We start from the raw sequence: 20,764 nt of genomic DNA, 5'->3' as shown, positions 1-20,764 counted from the left end.
AACAATTGTCAAAATTGGTGAAACTTACGTTATGATGATGTCCAAAATCCGTTACCTACAGGAAAATAATGTCCAAAATCTGTTACCTACAGATTTCTGATTTAATTTGCTAATTAACAATTTTTACAAATACCTGCTGTCTTTTCATGTTCATATATTGTGTTCTAGGTATGCATACTATAGAATAAAATCAAAATTGATGTCAAATTCGAAAATTTTTGAAATTGCTCAAAGTTAACTTTTTTGTTCCCACCTTTTGAGAACTTCCCAAATGAAATAAAATGTAATATTAATAGTACTGCATTACTTGTGAAATGTGAAAGGTAATCTTTTTACAAATTTTTCTATGCAAGGAAATGCGCAGCAACAGTAAATCATTTTTCTTGCACTTGTGTGTTATGAAAAAGAAAATAAATTTAGCGGTTGGCAAACATGATTTCTTTAGATATGGAAGGAGTCGTATGCTAAAAATGAACACTCACTAGGATCAACTAGGTTATCCATTAGTCACATGCTTTGGTTTGTGAGCAGCAAAAGGGTTGCCATAGCTTATTATTCGCAACTTTAGCGCTCGAATACGCTACCTTGCGGTGATTTACAAAACTGCCGAAGAAACTAACACATTGCCACGTTGCGTTCCACGTGTGTCTGTTGACGTAAACACAGGCAGTTTAACGCAATCAATGTGTCTTAGTTTGCTTTCAGCTACAGAAATTAATTCGTCGCTTAGTAGTATTCTCGAGCTTCTCAAAATAATGTTAGTTTTCCTTATTTCCTTCTAAAATATGAGTTGACTGAGAAATGGTGAAAGCGAAAACTCTGGATTAACAAACTTGGATAACGTTATACAAGGTAAAATTTTTTATTGTTTTGTATGAATTTGTAAGAATATGAGTTTTTTTAATCTTAAATTAATTTAACTAACCATATTTTACAGCAGCATTTAGTTGGAATGGACAGTATGCAAAATATTTTCTTGACTATATTATCGTAGAACAAAATGAAAAATCTTTAACTGAGAAAGAATTTACTTTATTCCTTTTATTTTCAGCTGAAAGGTTTCGCTAAATTTGTTTAGGGTTATAGTTTTAGTATTGTGCAAGCAAAGTAGCCTTGGCGAGATTTCGCGTTTTTAGTTAAACCATTTTTAATTTTTATCATGAGTGGAATAAAATGGTAGTAAGATTACAGAATTCGATAAGTAAAAAAAATAATGGTCAATCAACTGAAAAGAAAACTACCACCATATATCCATAAGAATTTTTGTAGATGATTTGCATAATATGACATAATTAAATCGTAACTCAGAAATTAGAAACATCGAAACAGAAAATTTTTAAATTAACTGATTCGGGAATTCGAGAGAAATAACTCAGCTACAAATGCAAAACAATAAGCGCTAGCCAAGCAAAGCAAAGAAGTATCATCTTCTTTTGGTAATAATTTGTAATGTCATATTAAGTTTTCTAGCATTAATTATTATTCTTGTCAGGCCACAATTATTATTTAGTTTTATCAAGAATTGATAAATATCGAATTCAACATCGTGAAAATGGCTGCTTAGAACTACGAACTACGTAGTTTGCATTAATGTTTAACTTTTAGTAATGCTTCTTGAATTCTCATTTCTTTCTACGTTGGTCAGAATATCAACAAGACTTTGAAAATTAATTTAAAAAGAATAAAGCGAAAAAATCATGCATACGAACAAAATTTACTAGGCTTATTAGCATTTTCTTCGTTACCACTTGCGTTTGTTTTAGTGTTTTCGTCCGCCATTAGACAGTGACTGCAGTTCCCCTATAGTTCGTTGGAGTTGCGAATTAGTGTATGATCTAAACATTATTGAATTTGTCGCGTTTTCAGTTTTTGGCATAATTTTGTGCAAAAAACTCAACTCCTTCTTTTGAACAATACCGACTACAATGATTTATTATACTACCAGTCTCCAGAATCCCTTGCAATGATACTAGCTAGAAACGAATTTTACTTTCGCGTGCTCCCGGATTCAAGAATATAGTGGGTTACTCAATGAAAGACAGACTATTATTAAATTTACGTAGAATTTAATTCAATAACTTTTTTTTTTGTTTAGCTTCCGCTACATCGAGATCCACTCAGATGAGTAACGCAGTTGATTAGCCTTTGATTTTTTTTTTTTTTTAAATCATGAGACGTTGACGAAATTAAAAGAAAAATTCCTATTCCTATTCAGAGTCACAACTGACTACAACTGTATTTATGACGAGGACTGCATACTAAGTGCCTTGCCTCCATTATTTTATATACCGATAGATGGCAGCACCATCACCGGATCCTAAAAGAAAAAAAAACTTGAATTCTGAAGTTTTGAATTCATTTGAACTCAAATTATGCTTTTCGCAATCACGAGTTGCGACAGGACCCTGCTCATTGGGGGATAATGTTTCTAAAAACTAGAGGTGTGGGTAATGTCGTTCTTTATAATGATCCGTTCATCAGAGGCTAGTTCATTCATTTGGTCCGTTCATTTAACTCGTTCATTTGAACGACTTCGTTCATTTAAAAAAGTTGCAGACGATCTCTCTGCACGACACACTCACGTAAATTTGGGTATAACTTTGATATACACCCCCAAAAATTATGCGCCAAATCTGGCATTCCCTACGGACTTTTTAGGGTTGCTGTTCCTTATTTTGGTGATGCCCAATGTAGGTTTTTTCAGCTTTTTGCTCTTGCCAAATTTAGTATTTTCATGTATTTTGTACCATTTTTTGAGTTTTTTTAAAGTTTTGTTACAACAATTTTTGTGGCAACAAAGTTTCGTGTCAACAAAACCAAAAAAAGTCACCAAATTTCCGATTTGGGGGGATATATCAAAGTTGTTCCTAAATTTGAAATGTTTCATTCGATCAGTAATCCGCAACTCCAACGAACTATAGGGGGCACTGCAGTCACTGTCTAATGGCGGACGAAAAAACTAAAACAAACGCACGTGGTAACGAAGAAAATGCTAATAAGCCTAGTAAATTTTGTTTGTATGAATGATTTTTTCGCTTTATTCTCTTTAAATTAATTTTCAAAGTCTTGTTGATATTCTGGCCCACGTAGAACGAAATGAGAATTCAAGAAGCATTACTAAACGTCAAACATTAATGCAAACTACGTAGTTCGTAGTTCTAAGCAGCCATTTTCACGATGTTGAATTCGATATTTATCAATTCTTGATAAAACTAAATAATAATTGTGACCTGACAAGGATAACAACTAATGCTAGACTTCGAAAATTTAATATGACATTACAAATTATTACCAAAAGAAGATGATACTTCTTTGCTTTGCTTGGCTAGCGCTTATTGTTTTGCATTTGTAGCTGAGTTATTTCTCTCGAATTCCCGAATCGGTTAATTTGAAATTTTTCTGTTTCGATGTTTCTAATTTCTGAGTTACGATTTAAATATGTCATGTTATGCAAATCATCTACAAAATTCTTACGGATATATGGTGGTGGTTTTCTTTTCAGTTGATTGACCATTATTTCTTTTTACTTATCGAATCTTACTACTATTTTATTCCACTCATGATAAAAATTAAAAATGGTTTAACTAAAAACGCGAAATCTTGCCAAGGCTACTTTGCTCGCACAATACTAAAACTACAACCCTAAACAAATTTGGCGAAACCTTTCAGCTGAGAATAAAAGGAATAAAGTAAATTCTTTCTCGGTTAAACATTTTTCATTTTGTTCTACGGTAATATAGTCAAGAAAATATTTTGCATACTGTCCATTCCAACTAAATGCTGCTGTAAAATATGGTTAGTTAAATTAATTTAAGATTAAAAAAACTCATATTCTTACAAATTCATACAAAACAATAAAATTTTTTACCTTGTATAACGTTATCCAAGTTTGTTAATCCAGAGTTTTCGCTTTCACCATTTCTCAGTCAACTCATATTTTAGAAGGAAATAAGGAAAACTAACATTATTTTGAGAAGCTCGAGAATACTACTAAGGGACGAATTAATTTCTGTAGCTGAAAGCAAACTAAGACTTATTGATTGCGTTAATAAATACTCAGAACAAACTGCCTGTGTTTACGTCAACAGACACACGTGGAACGCAACGTGGCAATGTTTTAGTTTCTTCGGCAGTTTTTTAAATCACCGCAAGGTAGCGTATTCGAGAACTGGAGTTGCGAATATTCTTAGATGGGAAAATAACTAAAATGATCTAAAAGAAAATATGCATTGAAAATGAATCAAAAAAGCTTTATTCAAGTTTAGATGTATAAAGCAATTCTAGTTCATTTTGTAAGATATTTTTCAGTTGCCAAATGGTAAGATGTTTTTTCCTACAGGGTTGGCAAGTTTTTGCCATGGGGGGGGGGGGGAACCCGTGGTTTTTTCCACTTGGCCAGTTTTTGGCAAAGTGGGAAAAATAGAATTGACTGACTACTTAAAGACGCAGTTTCAGTCTTTTTCTCTCTGTCTGCAAATAAATAAATTAATTTTCATAAAACTTTAATTTTTGTTTGTTTGTTTTCTGGTTAAAAAAAAGTTTATTGTTTAATTCGTTTTAAATTTTAAAAGTTAAATACAGTCGACTCCCGCTACAACGCGATCCAACTTACGCGAAATAGCTATAACGCGATTTTTTCAACAGTAAAGAATTTTAGACCTAGCGCGAATTCCTCGCCCGCAACATGAAATTTTTCTGAAAGGAATCGCGGTGTTTAAGTTTCCACTTTGTTAAGGGCTACTATTCTTTTTTTCTTTCTTTTCGTGAATGGACCTTCATCTCTTTAGCATCACAAAGAGAGGAAGTACCCACACCATACTAGTCTGAACACCGCTTAACTACTACCCATTTTCCATTTTTTTTTTCATTCTAAATGCGAAAGTTAACGAAATATAATGACATCTCAGAGCGATGTTTCATCTAAAGTTGGTGCAGATAGAAAGAAAAAGAGAATGTTTCTGACAATTAAAGAAAAGCTAAAGCTTCTCGAAAAGTGAAGCTCAACTAAAAAATGGACAATTAGGTATGAGTGAATCTTCCATACGTACAAATTAAAAGTCATGAAAAGGAAATCCATAAAAGTTCACGGAGTAATAGTGTCTAAGAAAAATGAAAAAATCTGGAAAATGGAGGCTGCTCTTTATTGTAAATTAAAGAAATTAGGAAGCGGGATATTGCCATAGATGGAAACGTTATAAAAGAACTAGTGAAGCAACTGTATTATATTAAAATAACAGGTTGATCACGCAGCATAAATCGTCATCATTTTCACTTTTTTAAAGTTAAAAATATCATTATTGGATCTACTGTACAGTACAACTGTAGTGCATTTGTTTTTATGTACTGACTTATTTTATGTCTTTCTTTCCCATTCATCGTTGATTTTGCATCATAGCAGTATTTTATGTTGAATAAAACTGTGTTTTTTAATATAAATAAAAGATTTATTTCTTTATGTAAGAAACAGTAATGTATAGTTAAGAAATGGTTTTTAACTGTTTGAGGTGGAGTTTACAAGTGCCTGTAATGATTGGTTATGTTTATAAAAATTTGTTACACGTACTCTTTTCCACAACCGCGAATTTTCGACTTACGCAAGCGGTCTTGTAACGCACTCCTCGCTTCAGGATTCTATTGTACTTTGAGTCCTTTTATTTTTAATTCTTTTGGTAATTGAGACAAATAGATCACTGGTCCAATGGACCAGTAGCTACAAAATTTCACTGGTTCGTACTTTTGGTAGTCCATTCTTGTGTCCTGGATTTAAACAATAAAAAAATTAAAGAAAAGAGACTAAAATACGTAAAGTAAAATTAACATGATCCATTAAATGAACTCAATTAGAAGTTTCCAAAATCTATAGACATGTCTGAGCGACTGGGGAAGAAAGGAAACAACAAGCATATTTTTATTCACCAATACTGGTAAAGGAATTAAGCCAATAAAATCTTATCAATGGTTAATGGGAAGAAGGTTACAGGGTGACCAAAATAATATGTTATAATGCTGTTAAAATTTTTTAATCTGTCTCTTCTTGCAAAGCAAACTTGAACATTGTAATTTACAATTTAAACTTTATCTCATCAGTTTAAATTTTTAAAATGAAAACAGGAAAAAAATTTTACTGGTCCCATGGGCTACTAAAATGTATGTTCTACTGGTCCGATGGATACTTTTGTGGCTAATATCGAGCCCTGATTTGCATTTAAGATAGAAAAATAATAGTTAACTTAAAATGTAAAGGTAGGCTTTCCAGATTTCTTAAATGTTCAACCGGGACACCGGAATGTCCCCCCCCCCCCCTCCCCAGCGTCGCGAGACGGTATACAGTACACGCCTCAGGTCGGATAGAGTCTTTCAGAGGGTAGTTCATTCTCAATGCTAATAAATGGTTACTAATTATGAACCTAAATCAAGGGTAATAATAAATGACACAATCACAGATAAATTTAAACATTTTATTTTCTACATGTTAACATTTATAACTTACTTTAGTACAAAGAAACACTTTGAATGAGGAATCAAAATCGGAATAATATTTATGTATACTTTCAGTGGCTAGGGCTATTTTTAGAAAGTCTTCTTTGGTTTTAATCTGCTTGTAAAAATCCTCACAAGCTAACCAGATATTAATTTTAAAAATCAACGTTTCAAGTGACAAAGTAATTATCCTAATAATCCTTCACAGTTAAATATTTTTATACTTTTTTGATCATCTATTGTCAAATTTATCTTTACTGGAACGTGAAGTACACATGCCGGAACGCCGAGATTTTGTCTGAAAACCGGGACTGTCCTGGTCAAACCGGGATGTCTGGCAAGCCTATGTAAAGGTGATTTATTGTCTTATAGAACTGCATTTTTACAGGTATTTTTAATGTCGTTCTTAATTACTTTTCTCAAACATTAATTCCCTGGTAATGATGAGAAAAAGTATTCCTTTAGTGAGGGAAAAAAGTCCTAATATTTCTGTATATTAGTCGACATCTTCTATCAACAAGTTTAAACATCTTAGTGAAATCAGGAAATTTACTAACTTAAATTAACTAAAATAATTTAAAATAAAAACTTTATAAATTTACTAACTTAAAAGGAATTATTTGTTTAAAAATCAAAGATCTGAACTCATAAGCTGAAACATGTTAGAGCGGAATACTTAAAATCACTTGCTATTTCTTTTTATTTATTTATTTTTTTTTTCAATTTATAAATTAATGTAATGAATAATAAAAATTATAATTGAAATTTTTTTCCACAATATATTATATTTTTACTCTTCCTGAATTAACATAATACAATTCATCTTAATTTGTAATTGGGTTTTTTCCATTTTTGCCATGGTACTTTCCACTGTCCCGGCAAAAATACCTTTTTGCCGGCGAAATTACCAACCCTGATTTTCCATTTCAAAAATCGTAGGTTCCATCTCAGCATGTCAAAAAATTAAGTTATTAATTTTTTCCTGGTACAGCACTGTATATAGAACTATAGTACTGCCAATAGTCCATGTATAACGAAAAAATAACAACAAATATATCGGTAGCTCAGCCGGAGTACCGGAGATCTTAATTTTACTCACTTATTAAGATTCACCTAAAAAACATTAGGGAGCTTCAAAATTATTACCGATGAGAACATGAAAAAAAGCAACACTGTTTTAAATGGAAAACAAATTGGACAGTAAAAATCAGTAAAAAATCAATTGGTAGTTGATAGGGATATTATAGAAGACAAAAGGTTTGGCAGAAATGTGATAAAAGTTATTTTTAGAAATATTTTTGCCGACAGAAAGCATGAGAAGGATTTTAGCATATGCGTGGGACGAGAAGTGGAATGCCCAAACATTTTGTTAGTAACCCAAACAAGTTACACAAAACATTACTATTAGATACCTTGGAAAATTACAAATGAACTGCAACGATTGAATAAAGATGAATTAAGCAGAAAGTAAAAAGGTTCGAATGAATGTATGGTACTCCACTGAGAAAAAGGAAAATTAAGATTGAGTTTAAAATTTGAAGATGAGTGTAATTTTGTAAAAAACTGCAATTTTATCACAAGTGCATCAATACAATGTTCCAAACTGCTCACCGTTCAAAAGAACGATCGTTCATTTTTTAAGTAAACGAACGGATCCGTTCATTTTAAAGATTCGTTCTTTTTGACCCGTTTGTTCATGAACGAAACATCCCTACTAGAAACGGCTCCTGTCCCCCCAAGCCTGCCCCTCCTTCTGGGGTGTGCAAAATTATTTGATTTGGAATGGCAACAGCCATTCAACACTTCCTAGCATGAACTCGAATCAAGCGTTCAGTCGCCACTGAATCACCTTCGATGAATGTAGAAATTCGATGTGAAGAAAGTCACCCCTTTTGATGGGACTCATGTTCCCTATTTTCGAAATAAATTACTTATGTGCACTGTATATACGTTTCAACAAGCAGTTCTTAATTAAAATGTTTTTTTCTACCCTACAATAAGTGTCTGTCGATTTTTGAATTTTATGTGGCAAGTGTTTACCCACTGAACCATTTTACAATATGGTGCATAGCGTCAGGGAAGTAACGCTTGTATTGAACTGAATTCGTTGCGTGTGACATTTGTTGATTTAGAACACTTTCATATGGATTAGCACCTAGTGCGAAGAGTGCAAAAGGTAAGAGAGACATTTTTATTTTCCAAAATGGATTTTGAAAAGCTGAAGAAAAACCGAACTGTTATTAGAACAGCAGTTACGAAAATAACGAATACTATTGAAAGTTTAATTAAAGAAGATCAAATAGATTTAGAGACCCTAGAAGAGCTATTGAATCAATTGCATATTAAAGCAGAACTGTTAAAGAAAATTGATGAAGATATCGAACCGTTGTTAGAATTAAAAGAATACGAAAAAGAACTGATGTCAGCATATGAATACGCTGAAAAGGTTTCGAACACAATATTTCGCGCTGAAAGAAAATTAAAGGAAATTAAATCCTCTAATAATAGCCAAGTGAACATAGGTTCGAACATGAGCGAGAAATTAGTATACGAAACAAAACACGTGAAGCTTCCAAAGTTGAACATTCAAAAGTTTTACGGCGATTGCACCCAATTTTATTCCTTTTACAACACTTTCAAAGTCTCGATTCATGAAAATGAAACGCTTTCAAAAACTGAGAAATTTAACTACCTAAAAAGTTACTTGGGTGGCCCTGCAGCTAATGCAATCGCGGGTTTTGAAATCTCAGATGAAAATTACGACTCTGCTAAATATTAAAAGAACGATTCGGACAAAAAGACGTCATAATTAACAGCCATATGAACAAATTGCTTAACTTATCTCCTGTTTACAAAATTACAGACATTCCAAAGCTAAAACGGATTCACAATGAAATAGAAGTTAACGTTCGGTGCCTTTCCGCTTTAGGATTGGAGTTAAATTCCTATTCTGCGATGCTGTTAGCAGTAGTATTGAAAATAATCCCCCATGAATTTGCACTGGAATATAATCGACAGAATAGGAAAACCTCTTGCGTTCCAGACATAAATCAATTCTTGAATTTCTTGCAAACAGAAATTTTAACAAGAGAACGAACTTATTCGTGTAGGTCGAAGCCATTTGAATCAAGCAGTAAGAATAAAAATTCAACTTTGTCTAATAGACAAGATAGCGCTTGCATTTCCACCAGCGGTTTTTTCGTTGCTGCGAAGAATGGAAATAAAGCTTTCGCTGATAAGAAAACCGATATTTGTTTATTTTGCAAAAAAGAACACGATGTTCTCAACTGTCGCTTAAGTGTTGAAAAAAAGAGAAACGTATTGAAGAATCAAGGTAGATGTTTTTTGTGCCTTGGATTAAGACACCGTTTGAAAGATTGTTTATCGGGAAGGAATTGTAAGTACTGTTCGGGGAAACATAATGAAAATATTTGCTATAAGTTTAACAATTTGGCTAACGATAAATCTAATAAAGAATCTCTTGTGGGCGATGGGACGGAAAATGTAATTTCTGCTGTATCGCATATGGGAAATAAAAATAGGACTCTTTTGCAAACGAGTTACGTGTTAGCAAAAAATGAAATCTTAGATTCGAACTGTGGTACGCGTGTTTTACTGGACTGTGGTTCGATGCGTAGCTTTACCACGCAAAACATAGCTCATAAATTAAAATGCAAAGTTCTAAGGAAAGAAAAATTATCAGTGTACACATTTGGAAGTAAAACCCCGATCGAAAAATACTGCGATATCATCAAACTTACGTTAATCAACAGAAACTCTCCCGACTCAAAAATAGAAATTGAAGTGTTGGTTACAGACGAAATTTCAGGATCAAATATTCCCTCTCCCGAAGTTGAAGATTTTAAGGGTATGAAACGGGCTTAAAAAATTTGACACTCGCGGATTTTCCAGAAAGTAAAGAACCCATTACAATTTTAATTGGTGCTGATTATTATTATAACGTTGTAACGGGAAATATTAAACATTTGAGCGAAACACTAGTTGCAGTTGAAACAATTTTTGGTTGGTGTTTACAAGGGAAAAAGAGTGAAACTAACTTTTCTTTAATGATGAATGTAGTCGTAGAAAATAGCGTGATTTCAGAACAAATTCAGAAGTTTTGGGACTTAGAGACTTCATTTCTTATTGATTCGAAACAAGATGCTGACCCAACAGAAAATGAAATCATGAGACAATTCGAGTCTCAGATCAAATATGAAAACAAAAGGTATACAGTGGGGTTACCCTGGAAATAAGAAAAGCGGGATTTAAAAGATAATAGGAAGATAGCAGAAGAGAGATTTTCTAGACTTAGAAAAAGATTTTATAGAAACCCCGAGTTCTATTTTGAATACAAAAATGATAGAAGACTATTTACAACAGACAATTATTGAACCAGTAATCAACCCAGATGAGGAAGACGAAGCTAAAATTTACTTGCCCCACAGAGAAATAATTAGGAAAGATCGTGAGACGAGTAAATTGCGTATAGTTTTCGATGCCTCCTCTCATGATTCTAATTGTCTATCTTTAAATGACTGTCTTCATATAGGTCCAAATTTATATTCTGAAATATTTGATATTTTATTGAGATTTCGCTTTCACCATATTGCTTATACAACGGACATGAAACAAGCATTTTTGCAAATTTCGCTCAACGAAGAAGATCGAGATGTTACTCGTTTTTTCTTTACCGATGACTCCTCGGACGAATCTATTGCACCCCAGGTTTATAAATTTACTCGCGTTCTATTCGGCATCAGCAGCAGTCCGTTTTTATTGGCAGGAACTTTGAAATATCATCTGAAACAGTATACTGAAAAATATCCGGTGAATACAAAATTTTTGAATGATAATATTTATGGCGATGACATCATCAGTAGTCATGCATCTGTTGATGAAGCCTTATCTCATACATTAGAGTCCATAGCAATTTTCGAAGATGCTAGTTTGTCACTACACAAGTGGCGCACTAATTCGAAGACCCTCCTCGAATTGCGGAAAAAGCATGGAGTGATTTCGAGTGATTATGCCGAACCCTTCAAAGAAGAAAATATGACTTACAAAGTCTTAGGTATAGCATGGGACAACTTAAAGGACATTCTTTATTTTGATGTTGGAGATCTAGTCAAATTTGTTTCTAGAGGAACTGACACTAAACGTTACGTGCTCCTGGTCTTAGGACGCATCTTCGATCCTATCGGAATTTTAGGTCCTTTTACAGAGAGAATTAAATGTTTGATGCAACAGATTTGGGCGTCACGTATTGACTGGGATGACAGATTACCCGAAGATCTAAGTTTGTTATGGAGAAACTGGTGCGAAGAAGTTCCTCAACTAACGGAAATTTCAATCCCACGCCACTATTTTTCTGAAAACCTAAATATTGATATCAAGACTCTTGAACTTCATTTCTTTTGTGACGCAAGTATGAAAGCATTTGGAACAGTTGCCTACATGCGTGTTATATCTCGAAATGAAGACGTTCGAACGGCCTTTGTCGCTTCTAAAAACAGAGTTGCTCCGTTAAAATCTCTTACATTGCCTCGGTTGGAGCTCATGGCTGCAGTATTGTCTGCAAATTTAAGTTTTAATATTTTGAAATCCTTGAAACGTGACATTCCGTGCTATTTCTGGTCTGACTCGAAGATAACAATTTTTTGGATAAAAGGAATTCCTGAAAAATTCAAACCTTTTGTCAAGAATCGGATTGAAGAAATTCGCAAATTCACAGCACCTTCAGACTGGTTTTTTTGCCCCGGAAAGGTCAACCCTTCAGATACCTTGTCGAGGGGAGAAAAAGTTTCTAAACTGCTAGAAGATCCAATCTGGCTGACAGGACCGTAGTGGCTAAAAAATTCTCCAGAATACTGGCCGAAGTCAGAAAGTGATGAAGCAATAAATACAGAAGAATTGGAATACAGAAAGAAATCAAAGGAGATCTTTCAGTGTGTTAAAGAAAAGGAAAATCCAATCAACATTACTAAATTTAGTAACATGGAGAAGTTAGTAAGGATTACAGCTTAGGTGAAGAAGTCGATCATGAAATTTAGAAAGATTTCTAATATAGGAAATACATAGACCGCTGAAGAATTAATAGAAGCTGAGAATCATTCGATAAGTTTAGAACAGAAGATCTTTTTTAAAGAAGATTACTAGTCCTTGAAGAATGGAGATCCGATTAAAAAAGACTCTGATTTGTTTAACTTTTTGCCATCAATGGATGAAAATGAAATTATCAGACTAGGTGGAAGATTAGAATTTGCTGAATTATCTACAGAAGAAAAACATCCTATTATTCTTCGAAAACGGTCCTGGCTGACATTTTTAATCGCAAAAAGAGAACATGAGAAAATGATGCACGGTGGAACAGCTTGCACTTTAGCTCGAATTCGGCAAGGTTTCTGGATTCCAAAGGGACGGCAATTAGTCAAAAGTGTAATCGAAAAGTCTAATCTGCCAAAAATATCTTTCGAAGGCTGCTAATCAAATTACAGCTTCGTTGCCGCTTGACAGAAGTAACACCTCGCCTCCATTCTCAGTTTGCGGATTAGATTTTGCGGTACCAATTTATGTGAAAATTTTTAAAGAAGTTCGAAAATCCTATATAGTTTTGTTTACATGTGCGATTACTAGATCCATTCACCTTGAACTCGTTAGCGATATGACTACAGATTCCTTCTTATTGGCACTTCGAAGATTTTTAGCTAGAAGAGGAAACTGTAAGGTAATATATTCGGATAACGCGAAAACTTTTAAAAGGGCGAAAAAAGAAATAGGTGATTTATCAAAAATTATCTCTGACAAATTACTTTCGCAATTTCTAACTAAAGAAAGAATAGTTTGGAAAAATATAGTTGAAAGAGCAGCTTGGTGGGGAGGTTTTTACGAACGACTTGTGAAATCCGTATAAGATTGCCTGCGGAAAATTGTAGGGAAAGCCTTATTAAATTTTGAAGAAATGACTACATTGCTTACAGAAGTAGAAACTGTCCTCAACTTGCGACCGCTAACTTACGTCTAACAATGAAAATAGTGAACCTTTGCCTTTGACTTTTGAAGATCTTCACTTTTGAAACGGAAAAAATATCAATCTCGTCTTCTCCGGCAATTATGGATAAAATGGAAACAACAGTATTTATTTGACCTCAGATCTGTTCACTCTTTGAATAATCCAGAGAGACAACCGGCACTCAAGATAGGAGATGTCATGTTCATCAAAGAAGATTCCAAAAACAAACTGCTTTGGAAACTCGGAAAAACTTGAAAGAGCGTTTCTCGGACGGGATAATAACGTACGCACATATGAAGTTAAAACTGCTTCTGGACTTTTGCGGAGAACGATACAACACTTGTATCCCTTGGAACTTTGATGAACTTTTGAAATTTGAACTCTATATTAATTTAAATTGAACATTTATTTATATTGATATTTTGTACTAACCTTTAAATTTGGTACTTAATAATATTTAGTTTATTTCACTAACATTTTTTAGGATTATATTTAATGTTTGAAATTAATTTGAAAATGTTTTTGATTCATGCATAACTTTGATTTATTGATTTGTTAATTTGTGTATTTGAAATTTTGAAATTACTGTTTTGTAATTAATACATTATTTGAAATTGAGATATTGATGAACTCTAGAAAGAGTTCATGGTGGGGAGTGTGTGGAAAATTATTTGATTGCTTGTGTGTGCGTAGACCTGTGTATATGCACGTAGGCATGTGTGTAAAGACATTTGTGTATGATAGTGTGTGCAGGACATGGACGCCACCGAGCAGGAGAAACGCTAGCAAAGGCCGACGAGCGGTACAGAGGCCCCAGTCCAAACTGAAAAAGGCTCGGACATCAAAGACGGTCAAATGAGAACAATAAGCAATCGTGATAGCTCAAAAAAAAGTTACGATTTGTGCAAACTTCTGTTTTTACGAGAATATGTAAGGAAGTGCATTATTAAATCAATAACATTTTATTGCTTTGGGTTCCGCTACATCGAAATCCACTCAGATGAGGAACGCAGTTGATTAACCTTTGACTTTTTATTTTAATCATAAGACAAGACGACATTTAAAAGAAAAATAGTTTGAGCAAACTTCTGTTTTTACGAGAATATGTAAGAAAGTACCTTATTTTGTTACACTTCTAAATTTACTGGAATTGAAAAGCATTTCTTGTAACTGCAACACCACGTATACATGATGTTTCATTGCGTTTGTACTCCCAATATTCATTTTTTTTAACTATCAGAATGTTTAGCAACCTTCGGAAAAGGATATAATAATTTCTTTCAATCCTGGCGTCATTTTTTCTCTTACTCATCCGATGTATCACGACGTCTTGCGGACAAGCTGAAAAAAATTCGTTTTGGAAGTTCAATAAAACTGTTTAATTGGAAAGAACTTTCAGCTAAAATTTTATTTTCGACAAGCAAAACCCAACGCTTGACAGAATACTTGATACGGTATTTATCATAGCAATTTCTTTGAGTCCATCTTTAGCAAGAAACGACATTCTGTCGATAGAACTAATTTTTTTAGAACCAGTTTATTTTGAGACGAAGAGCAGTATATACAAGTGTTTGTGACTTTCTTGAGCATACTTACCTGGCATTGGGGATGCCTTGATCAACAAGGAGGCTCCCCCGAGCAGAGGCCTTTCATTGCACTTGGAAGGGTTGACGCTCGACACATCCGCAAATTGCGGTTGGTTGGGGTGCGTAATTTTTGGTAGCTGGGATTGCGTTCGCGCTGTCCCTCATGAGAGAAGGTTAGAAAATATAAAGGTAGCTAACGTATAGGAGGCAAAGCAAGTGATTAGATAAATATAGAATTAGTCGCGTTGCCAGTTTTTGGCATAACTTGTGCAAAAACTGTCAACTCCCTCTTTTAGACGATACTGACTACAATGATTTATTTTACTAACAGTCACCGGAATCCCTTGCAATAATACTAGCTGGAAACGAAATTTCCCCGCATTCTTACTTGGCGCCGGGAATGCCTTGATCGAGTAGGGGGCTTCCCGGGTCGGAGGCCGTCCATTGCACTACGGGCGGCTGACGACTGCCACTTCCGCAAATTGTGGTTGGTTGGGGCGCGCAATTTTTGGGTGTCATCATTCAGATTTCACGCCGAGCGTCCGACTTCGTCGGACGTATTTTTCTCCTCTGCTATGCCAAAATCTCCACCGAGGATGATGACACCGCGCCGGGGATAACAGCGTAGAGGCCCTTGTCAGGGCCGACGGAGGTAACTCCGTCATCGAAACTGTCCCCCAGGCGTCGGCCGCTAATCAACCTCTTTCCCCGGCTAAATCGACCATCTCTACGACCTCCTCTAGGAGCGACTCTTCCGGACGTAGGCTTTCTTCGGCCTCAATTACTATTGACGATGTGTTCACTAAATATGAATACGACTTCGACCATGGTAGGAAAACTGTCAAGCATACTGTGGATTCCCCAGCTCTGGTTGGAACCCTCGACTACCTCACGACTATTGCTAAGGAAATAGAGGAAATTCCACCTCCTGAATGGACTTCCGTGGAGCGACCCCCTCATGAGCAGATCCGTCATCTCATCAAACATACCAAGATCAAGCTACGGTCCCTTAATCGTGAATCCAAGGAGGACATGGAGATCTCCACAGACGGCGACTCAGTCTCCTCTGTAAAGGGAAACATTCCCACCCGGAATAAGTTCACTCCCCTCTCCCCGAAGGAAGACGTCAAGACGAATGCTGATCCTAGTACAGCAGAGGCGACTCCAGCCAGATCGACTGCAAGACGGCGCTCTCCACCCCCCATCACGGTATCAGACGTCACTGACCAGGTCAAGCTGCTAAAGATACTCTCAGATATTAGTGCTGGCACAGTGCAGGGAAAAATCTCGGGAGATGAACTTCAAATTTTCCTTTCCATGGAGGAGGACATGGACCAAGTCAAGCACTACCTCAAAGCACACAACTTCATCTCCCACAGCAGGCTGATGCCGAAACAACGTCCACTGAAAGTTGTCATCCGCGGGCTGCCGCAGACGTTCTCCACGGCAGATATCACCCAGGAGCTAAAAGATCGCTGCTTGAACCCAATCAAGGTGGTCCAGATGAAGACCGGGTCGGAAAAGCGTCTGCTCCCCCTGTTCATCGTGCTCCTTCACAAGTCAGACAAAGCAGAAAAGATCTTTGACCTTACCAGCTTGGGATATCTCCGCATCACCGTGGAATATCTGAAGCCAAAATCAATCCCCGTCCAATGTTTCAACTGCCAGCGTTATGGTCATGCTGCGTCCAAGTGCCATCAAAAACCCAAGTGTTTAAAGTGCTCCGAGGAACATCGCTCCTTCGAGTGTAATAAAGACAAAGATACTCCTGCATGCTGCGCACTCTGTGTCGGCAGCCACCCTGCCAATGCACCGATATGCCCTCAACGACCCAAGCCCCGTCAACCACGACCCGACCGGACATTTCCTGCAGCGACTACCAACGCCTGGACCCGACCCCTGCTTCCGAAGACGAAGGACCCACTGGACTTCACCCTAAGGCCCGTCGCCCTCCAACAGCTTGCCACCCAGCCGAAGCCTGACCCCGCACAGATTATGATGATCCTCAAGCAGGCCCTCGCTCAACTCCATGCCCAGCAGCAGCAGCAGCTCAACCAACTTCAAGAACTCACCAGCGGTCTCGTCGCCCTTACGGGACCATAGCTTCCTCTCCCCCCCCTCTCTTTTTTCCATAGGTTAGCCTTTTGGCTAGATGGTTCTTCTCTACCAACTTCCTTCACGTCAGGTAAACGGGACTAAGTCCCAGTCCTGATCAAAGTATAATGAGATGAGAGATTTGGGTGTCGGGACTGCGTTCTCGCTGCTCCCGGATTTTAGAAACTTTTAGGCTTTATGAGAGGTAATAAGTTTGTAATGTTGTGTTGCATTAGATCATTTACATTTTATTGCTTTGGCTTCCGCTACATCGAAATCCACTCAGATGAGGAACGCAGTTGATTAACCTTTGACTTTTTATTTTAATCATAAGACAAGACGACGTTTAAAAGAAAAATAGTTTGAGCAAACTTCTGTTTTTACGAGAATATGTAAGAAAGTGCCTTATTTTGTTGCACCTCTAAATTTACTGAAATTGAAAAGCATTTCTTGTAACTGAAACACCACGTATACATGATGTTTCATTGCGTTTGTACTCCCAATATTGATTTTTTTAACTATCAGAATGTTTAGCAACCTTCGGGAAAGGATATAATAATTTCTTTCAATCCTGGCGTCATTTTTTTTCTTACGCATCCGATGTATCATGACGTCTTGCGGACAAGCTGAAAAAAATTCGTTTTGGAAGTTCAATAAAACTGTTTAATTGGAAAGAACTTTCAGCTACAATTTTATTTTCGACAAGCAAAACCCAACGCTTGACAGAATACTTGATACGGTATTTATCATAGCAATTTCTTTTAGTCCATCTTTAGCAAGGAACGACATTCTGTCGACAGAACTAATTTTTTTAGAACCAGTTTATTTTGAGACGAAGAGCAGTATGTACAAGTGTTTGTGACTTCCTTGAGCATACTTACCTGGCACTGGGGATGCCTTGATCAACAAGGAGGCTCCCCCGAGCAGAGGCCTTTCATTGCACTTGGAAGGGTTGACGCTCGCCACATCCGCAAATTGCGGTTGTTTAGGGTGCGTAATTTCTGGTAGCTGGGACTGCGTTCGCGCTGTCCCTAATGAGAGAAGGTTAGAAAATATAAAGGTAACTAACATATAGGAGTGTGACAAAGCAAGAGATTGGATAAAGGTTTTAAGTTTTCGGCATAACTTGTGCAAAAACTGTCAACTGCCTCTTTTAAACAATACTGACTACAATGATTCATTTTACTACCAGTCACCAGAATTCCTTGCAGTAATACTAGCTAGAAACGAATTTTCCCGCATTCTTACTTGGCGCCGGAATGCCTTGATCAAGTAGGGGGCTTCCCCGCTTGGAGGCCGTCCATTGCACTCCGGATGGCTGACGACTGCCACTTCCGCAAATTGTGGTTGGTTGGGGCGCACAATTTTTGGGTGTCGGGACTGCGTTCTCGCTGCTCCCGGATTTTAGAAATTTTTAGGCTTTATGAGAGGTAATAAGTTTGTTATGTTGTGTTGCTTTAAATGAATAACATTTTATTGCTTTGGCTTCAGCTGCATCGAAATCCACTCAGATGAGGAACGCAATTGATTAACCTTTGACTTTTTATTTTAATCATAAGACAAGACGACATTTAAAAGAAAAATAGTTTAAGCAAACTTCTGTTTTTACGAGAATATGTAAGAAAGTGCCTTATTTTGTTACACTTCTAAATTTACTGGAATTGAAAAGCATTTCTTGTAACTGCAACACCACGTATACATGATGTTTCATTGCGTTTGTACTCCCAATATTGATTTTTTTAACTATCAGATTGTTTAGCAACCTTCGGAAAAGGATATAATAATTTCTTTCAATCCTGGCCTCATTTTTTCTCTTACGCATCCGATGTATCACGACGTCTTGCGGACAAGCTGAAAAAAATTCGTTTTGGAAGTTCAATAAAACTGTTTAATTGGAAAGAACTTCCAGCTAAAATTTTATTTTCGACAAGCAAAACCCAACGCTTGACCGAATACTTGATACGGTATTTATCATAGCAGTTTCTTTGAGTCCATCTTTAGCAAGAAACGACATTCTGTCGACAGAACTAATTTCTTTAGAACCAGTTTATTTTGAGACGAAGAGCAGTATATACAAGTGTTTGTGACTTTCTTGAGCATACTTACCTGGCATTGGGGATGCCTTGATCAACAAGGAGGCTCCCCCGAGCAGAGGCCTTTCATTGCACTTGGAAGGGTTGACGCTCGACACATCCGCAAATTGCGGTTGGTTGGGGTGCGTAATTTTTGGTAGCTGGGACTGCGTTCGCGCTGTCCCTCATGAGAGAAGGTTAGAAAATATAAAGGTAGCTAACATATAGGAGGCAAAGCAAGAGATTAGATAAATATAGAATTAGTCGCGTTGCCAGTTTTTGGCATAACTTGTGCAAAAACTGTCAACTCCCTCTTTTAGACGATACTGACTACAATGATTTATTTTACTAACAGTCACCGGAATCCCTTGCAATAATACTAGCTGGAAACGAAATTTCCTCGCATTCTTACTTGGCGCCGGGAATGCCTTGATCGAGTAGGGGGCTTCCCGGGTCGGAGGCCGTCCATTGCACTACGGGCGGCTGACGACTGCCACTTCCGCAAATTGTGGTTGGTTGGGGCGCGCAATTTTTGGGTGTCATCATTCAGATTTCACGCCGAGCGTCCGACTTCGTCGGACGTATTTTTCTCCTCTGCTATGCCAAAATCTCCACCGAGGATGATGACACCGCGCCGGGGATAACAGCGTAGAGGCCCTTGTCAGGGCCGACGGAGGTAACTCCGTCATCGAAACTGTCCCCCAGGCGTCGGCCGCTAATCAACCTCTTTCCCCGGCTAAATCGACCATCTCTACGACCTCCTCTAGGAGCGACTCTTCCGGACGTAGGCTTTCTTCGGCCTCAATTACTATTGACGATGTGTTCACTAAATATGAATACGACTTCGACCATGGTAGGAAAACTGTCAAGCATACTGTGGATTCCCCAGCTCTGGTTGGAACCCTCGACTACCTCACGACTATTGCTAAGGAAATAGAGGAAATTCCACCTCCTGAATGGACTTCCGTGGAGCGACCCCCTCATGAGCAGATCCGTCATCTCATCAAACATACCAAGATCAAGCTACGGTCCCTTAATCGTGAATCCAAGGAGGACATGGAGATCTCCACAGACGGCGACTCAGTCTCCTCTGTAAAGGGAAACATTCCCACCCGGAATAAGTTCACTCCCCTCTCCCCGAAGGAAGACGTCAAGACGAATGCTGATCCTAGTACAGCAGAGGCGACTCCAGCCAGATCGACTGCAAGACGGCGCTCTCCACCCCCCATCACGGTATCAGACGTCACTGACCAGGTCAAGCTGCTAAAGATACTCTCAGATATTAGTGCTGGCACAGTGCAGGGAAAAATCTCGGGAGATGAACTTCAAATTTTCCTTTCCATGGAGGAGGACATGGACCAAGTCAAGCACTACCTCAAAGCACACAACTTCATCTCCCACAGCAGGCTGATGCCGAAACAACGTCCACTGAAAGTTGTCATCCGCGGGCTGCCGCAGACGTTCTCCACGGCAGATATCACCCAGGAGCTAAAAGATCGCTGCTTGAACCCAATCAAGGT

At 37.1% G+C, this 20,764-nt stretch overlaps 6 non-coding genes across 6 annotated transcripts; all 6 read left to right on the top strand.

Annotated features, from left to right (window-relative positions):
* The first annotated feature begins 15,080 nt into the window (after positions 1 to 15,080).
* LOC129230783 (U1 spliceosomal RNA) lies at positions 15,081 to 15,241 on the top strand. Its single transcript, XR_008581185.1, has one exon. It is a non-coding gene; the product is annotated as a U1 spliceosomal RNA (small nuclear RNA).
* A 217-nt stretch (positions 15,242 to 15,458) lies between these two features.
* Positions 15,459 to 15,614, top strand: LOC129230795 (U1 spliceosomal RNA). The gene has a single exon (XR_008581196.1). It is a non-coding gene; the product is annotated as a U1 spliceosomal RNA (small nuclear RNA).
* Positions 15,615 to 18,045: 2,431 nt separating this feature from the next.
* Positions 18,046 to 18,206, top strand: LOC129230785 (U1 spliceosomal RNA). The gene has a single exon (XR_008581187.1). It is a non-coding gene; the product is annotated as a U1 spliceosomal RNA (small nuclear RNA).
* Positions 18,207 to 18,412: 206 nt separating this feature from the next.
* LOC129230792 (U1 spliceosomal RNA) lies at positions 18,413 to 18,573 on the top strand. Its single transcript, XR_008581193.1, has one exon. It is a non-coding gene; the product is annotated as a U1 spliceosomal RNA (small nuclear RNA).
* A 697-nt stretch (positions 18,574 to 19,270) lies between these two features.
* Positions 19,271 to 19,431, top strand: LOC129230782 (U1 spliceosomal RNA). Its single transcript, XR_008581184.1, has one exon. It is a non-coding gene; the product is annotated as a U1 spliceosomal RNA (small nuclear RNA).
* A 217-nt stretch (positions 19,432 to 19,648) lies between these two features.
* LOC129230794 (U1 spliceosomal RNA) lies at positions 19,649 to 19,804 on the top strand. Its single transcript, XR_008581195.1, has one exon. It is a non-coding gene; the product is annotated as a U1 spliceosomal RNA (small nuclear RNA).
* Positions 19,805 to 20,764: the final 960 nt, after the last annotated feature.

This window comes from Uloborus diversus, chromosome 9 (genome assembly GCF_026930045.1).
Source record: "Uloborus diversus isolate 005 chromosome 9, Udiv.v.3.1, whole genome shotgun sequence".
NCBI lineage: Eukaryota > Metazoa > Arthropoda > Arachnida > Araneae > Uloboridae > Uloborus > Uloborus diversus.
Note: the sequence above shows the minus strand (reverse complement) of the source record. Positions and strands in the feature narration are given on the sequence as shown.